Genomic DNA, 6,176 nt, shown 5'->3' with positions numbered 1-6,176 from the left:
GCAAGAGCACGACCACGATACAGGAACACACAGCACAGGCACCAAACACATACAATGCACGAGCACAAGACAAAGAAACAAGAGGGTATTTATAGGAAACACAAACGAGGGATAACGACATGGGGCAGGTGTGAGACATTAAACACTCAGGGAAAGATTACGAGGAAACGAGAGGAATGGGACCAATGACAAGACACTGGAGAGAACGTATATTATTGACAAACGGACAACAATATGTTTCTCTCCACACATAACCAAAGACTTTGTCATGGCTCTGCTACAGGACCAAGAAAAACCTGACTAAGGAAGCAGAGCCATGACACTAACTGACCTGCAAATAGTGAGGGGCTATGTGGGTGGACGAAGCCAAACCCTCGATCAAGAAGACAATGTTGACTTGGAGCAGTTGTATAAGAACACATGCGCTACTAAACCAAAAGATGCTTAGGTAGTTTTGCAGAATTCACAAAGAATTGAACTGTTTAGTGAGCTGTTTTATACCCCAATAATTGTAAATCAAACCTTTCATGTCAAGGGAATGTTAGATTCCGGCTCTATGGCTTGTACAAGAAATGAAGCAACAGCAACCAAGATGCTCGAAGAAGAGGTAATAGCCGTACCAAACAGTTGAGTGAACAAGTCTTTCTAATTGGTTGCGGTTGTCATCAAACTCACCCGAAATGTATGTATGACGTGGACATAGAGGTGTATCCTCGGTGTATCCTCGGATCGAATGTCATAAAGTATCTCTTGCATGAAATTAAAAATAACGATGACTACTGGAGGGTGACTACCCGGGACTGCGATACGTCGGTGCCCGCAGACGCGCCACACTTCCTTGATAGGATGGCGGGTTTGTCAAGATGGAAAGGTGCTGAAACTCCTCATAAAGTTGGAACGGTAAAGTTGACTCAAGCTGTAACACTTTTAGCTAAGCAGGAGCACTTAGTATGGGGCCGACTGCCAGCAGGTAGTCCAATGTCCCTGGCAGCACAGTAGAACCAGTGGAACCCACATCTTCAAAATCTGCGCCTCGTAATATTTTGGTTGGTCGGGTGGTTACTCCTCTGTGGGGTGACAGGTATGTTCCAATGAAGATAGTGAATCTTTCTGATCAGCCTGTGACTTTAAAAAGGAACTGCAAGTTAGAGGATGTATCGCACTGCTTGGCTGTTGAGGATTTCACGATTTTCCAGAATACAGTTGAAGTCAGTGATCAAGTGACAGCTAATCCCAGTACAACTAATGAAGACCTTGGAAAGAAACTGGCAGAAGTTGGCGTGAAAAATGTAGACCAATGGTTCTCAACCTTTTTTGGGCCGGCGCCCCCCTATCCATTTTCTAGGTCCCTTACCGCCCCCCCACAAAAATAATGGCTAAATGTCTTCATTATAATAATAACAATAATAATACATTATTTGTTATTAAAATATAATTTAAAACGCATGTCACTGAATTGGGATAATCTGTAATCTCAATAAATGTATATTTGTTTTGTCTCGTGAAATACCATTAAAAATTAATAAAAAGCATGTCACTGAAAGTCAAATAACAGATTTGATTGGCCAGTTGAAATATTACCATACTTTCCCAAGGAGCAAAAACGATGTGAAGTAGAATGTTTGAACTTAGTTTCAATACTCTCCTAAATGCATGATAAAAACCTAAAAAGCTGCCTATATTCACCTCACTTAGGTGTGTAAGTTTATAGGCCTAAATGTGTGTGCTTCCATCAGAGGTTTAATACAAGGTTTGTCATTAATAATTTGTGTTCATAATTAGGCAAATGAAAACAATACAATCTTCTTACAAGAATAAACACTTATTACAATGTAGAAATGATTGGATGTATTTATTTTTTATTATCTTGAAACAGTCCAAGCAGTGTACATTTTGGGCTCAGATATGACGATAATTAGGTACGTAGAGAATTAATATCCTACCCAAAGTTGACTACAATATATTAGACTGAGTTTATGCATAAACATTTCTACATCATAAATAGAGTTAAGTGTAATTCATTTTAAATGCTGTAATTAGAGTGGTAGTGAATATCATTTATTGAAAATATTTTCCAAGGCTTACAAATAAGTATTTCATGCAAAATGCTGTTCATGCAAACTCTACTGTCATACAATGTGCAATGAAAGGTATAGATGTTACCCACAGCAAATGGAGAAATTTGTTAGGTAGCCTATTTGTTTCAAATATTTACACTCTCACTATTAAGTTAAATCTGCCCCTACAGTCAGCTGACATCAAGGTAACATGAAAGCTCTCAGTGATAGAGGCGCCCATCCCAAATTTTATATGATACTACATCAGTGTATTTTGCCGCACTGCGCATATCTATTGGCATATGCTGATTCAAAGAATGATTCAATATGCAGCAGTTTGATCTTCAATTTCTCTCGTGTTGAATGCCGGTTGGTCTGTGCAACTCAACTGCACATTTTTTGATCACGGATGACTATGTTAGTGATAAAGTTCTATAACACATTACTTTTAAAAACTTGCTCCAATTGCTCTGGGAAAAATAAGCCCTCCAACATCCTACATGAGGTTGTCGAACACCCAGCAGTATTTATACACCTCTCTAACCTGAATGTAGCCTATACAGGACGAACTGCATTCAGTAATAGAGAATGCCAATTTGTGTTCGCGCTCGCTGTAATGGATTTCAGAACATTTTAGAACAGCTAATAGTTGCCTTTATTCGTGTTCTACCAATAAATAAATATTACCCATTCAATTTCTTCGACTCTCCATGGCCTTTAAGTGGACTGTTTGAAGTGTTTTTTCACACGCGATGTGGCGAGGACTCAGCTGTCGCTTTATCTTGTAGCGGTCCAAACGTTTTGTACAGTCAAGGTGGTGCTCGCATCTCGGGGAGAATAAGAACTTATTGATATGTTTTCAAATAATTGGTTAAAGCCGACGCGGCTGCTGCGAAGAGCTGTGTTCGGGGTGAAGAGGCAGGATTTTGGGTGCAAGTCATGAGCAAAGTGCGCTCACTGCGCGGTGGTGATCATGTGGTGTGTGCGTGTGTGGTCAAAAACATTCACGGCTACATTAAAACCACATTTTGCGACCTTGCTGCTCCTGATGCAGATCGTAATCTTTTGCAGGTAAATGTTTAATCTTGTCTTGCCTGGATATTTGGTGAAAACTTGCGAACGCCCCCAAATAACACCTGAACGCCCCTGTAGCGAGGAAGGCGGGGCGAGAGCCGTGAGGCATGCGGGGACCGCGGTCGCACAGCTGACACTCGTTGCCACTTACGCCGCCGGCCCCGCCTTACTCGCCCCACGGCTCTCGCCCCGCCTTCCTCGCTACAGCCCCCCTTTCAAAAATCTTTCTTCCATCGCCCCCCGACGCTCTGAACACCCACATTGAGAAACGCTGATGTAGACATTGATTCGTGTCAAGTCAGTCAAGCTACCAAGTGAGAGATGGTGCAGCTTTGGTGACCTTCAATGACATTTTCTTGAAACATACTCTAGATTGTGGCGAAGCCAAAGGGTTCTCGCATTGTATTCAATTGAAAGATGAACGACCATTTCGTCTTCCATATCGGAGAGTTCCACCGGCGCATTATCAAAAGTTGAGGCAAATCCTGAAGGAAATGGAGGAAGAGGGCATAATAAGGACATCTACCAGCGAATTTGCCTCACCGTTGGTAATGGTATGGAAAAGAGACGGAAGTGGATCTGCACCGACTTTAGGTGGCTCAATGCTCGGACTTTGAAAGATCCACACCCACTACCACATCAATCAGATTGTCTGGCTGCTTTAGGTGGCAACATTTACTTCAATAAAATGGACTTAACATCTGGTTTCTACAAAATCCCTATGCACGAGGATGACAAAAAAATACACAGCCTTCACCACACCCCTTGGTCTGCATGAATACAATCGCATGCAGCAAGGCCTGTTTAATAGTCCAGCTTCGTTCATGAAAATGATGTTAAGTATATTTGGTGATTTGAATTTAAGCCTTTTATTGTGCTATTTTGACGATCTGCTGGTTTTGCAGCCACTGAAAAGGAAGCGCTGAGCAGGTTAGAAGTGGTATTTCATTTTATTTTTATTTTTAGATGGATTAGGAGCAGTCTTATCACAGATACCTCTAGGTGAGGATCGAGCGAGACCCATCGCTTTCGCAAGCAAAACTCTTAGTTCTTTCGCAAAGACGATACCCAGCCCACCGTCTGGAATTTCTAGCCCTAAAGTGGAGCGTTTACGAGAAGTTTAGCTATTGGCTAAAAGGACACACATTTTGTGTATGGACGGATAACAATCCTCTGACTTATTTAATGACTAAACCAAAACTTGATGCCTGTGAGCAACACTGGGTTGCAAAGTTGGCCCCTTATACCTTTGAGATCCATCACATACCGGGCAACAAGAATGTTGTGGCTGAAAACCTGTTTGCAAATAAACAATATATTTTTGAAAGTTTTATACTGAATCAGAATCAGAATGAGAATCAGAAAGAGCTTTATTGCCAAGTATGTTTGCACATACAAGGAATTTGTTTTGGTGACAGGAGCATCCAGAACACAGAAACAGCAACAACAGTACACAGAGACCATAACACAATAGAATACAGTACACAATGATTTAAATAAGGGCCTATGGGTATAAAAAATTAAGAAATACAATACAATAAACATAAGATAAAGATATAGAGAGTGTATGTATGTATGTAAATATGTACAAGTAAAAAATAAGAATAGACTATTGTAGTACAAGGTATGTGCTTTATACAGCAGAATGAATGAAATATAATTTACAGAAAAAGTTGTATAAAAATAGATAGTGTATTATCTGGAGGATATAATTAATATTGAACTTAATTATTATTGCACAGAGTTATTAATTGCACGGTGTGTAAAAACATTTAACTGTTCAAGAGGTAGATGGCCTGAGGGAAGAAGCTGTTTTTGTGTCTGGTTGTTTTGGTGCTCAGTGCTCTGTAGCGCCGACCAGACGGCAGCATTGTGAAGAGATGATGGCTTGGATGTGAGAGGTCCAGGGTGATTTTCTGAGCCCTTTTCCTCACTCTGGATGTATACAGTTCTTGGAGGGTGGGCAGGGGAGCACCAATGATCTTCTCAGCAGTCCGAACCGTCCTCTGTAGTCTTCTGATGTCTGACTTCGTGGCTGAGCCAAACCAGACAGTGATGGATGTGCAGAGGACAGACTCTATGACAGCTGAGTAAAACTGTTTTAATAGAGTTTGTGGTAGGTTGAACTTCTTCAGCTGATGTAAAAAGTACAACCTTTGCTGGGCTTTTTTAGCAATGGAGCCAATGTGATTGTCCCACCTCAGGTTCTGAGAGATGGTGGTGCACAGGAACCTGAATGACTCCACTGCTGCCACAGTGCTGTTCATGATGGTGAGAGGGGGGAGTGCAGGGGGGTTTCTCCTGAAGTCCACAATCGTCTCCACTGTTTTAAGCGTGTTCAGCTCCAAGTTGTTATGACTGCACCAGACAGCCAGCTGCTCAGCCTCCTGTCTGTATGCAGACTCATCACCATCCTGAATGAGGCCAATGAGTGTGGTGTCCAGATGTTTCAGGACAAAATGCAGCCCCATGTTAACTGCATCCTCAACAGACCTGTTTGCTCTGTAGGCAAACTGCAGCGGGTCCAGTAAGGGTTCTGTGATGTCCTTCAGATAAGCCAGTACCAGTCTCTCGAATGACTTCATGACCACAGATGTGAGAGCGACGGGTCTGTAGTCATTCAGTCCTGTGATTTTGTGTTTCTTTGGGATGGGGATTATGGTGGAGCGCTTGAAACAGGAAGGAACTGTGCACAGCTCCAGTGATCTGTTGAAGATCTGTGAGAAGATGAAGGCCAGTTGAATAGCACAGCTTTTAAGACAGGCTGGGGAGATACCATCTGGGCCTGGTGCTTTTCTTGTCTTTTGTTTCCTAAAGACTCGGCACACATCCTCTTCACTGATCTGATGTGCAGGAGGTGGGGTGACTGAAGGTGATAGGTGTTGTGTAGAGAGAATGTCAGAGTTGGTGTGAGGTGTAAAGTTAGCATTTTCAAATCTGCAGTAAAAGTCATTCAGATCATTGACCAGGTGTTGATTGCCTGCAAAATTGGAGGATGGTGGCTTGTAGTTGGTGATGTCTTTAAGGCCTTTCCACACAGACGTA

This window comes from Triplophysa rosa, linkage group LG11 (genome assembly GCF_024868665.1).
Source record: "Triplophysa rosa linkage group LG11, Trosa_1v2, whole genome shotgun sequence".
Lineage (NCBI taxonomy): Eukaryota > Metazoa > Chordata > Actinopteri > Cypriniformes > Nemacheilidae > Triplophysa > Triplophysa rosa.
This window is presented reverse-complemented; position numbering follows the sequence as displayed.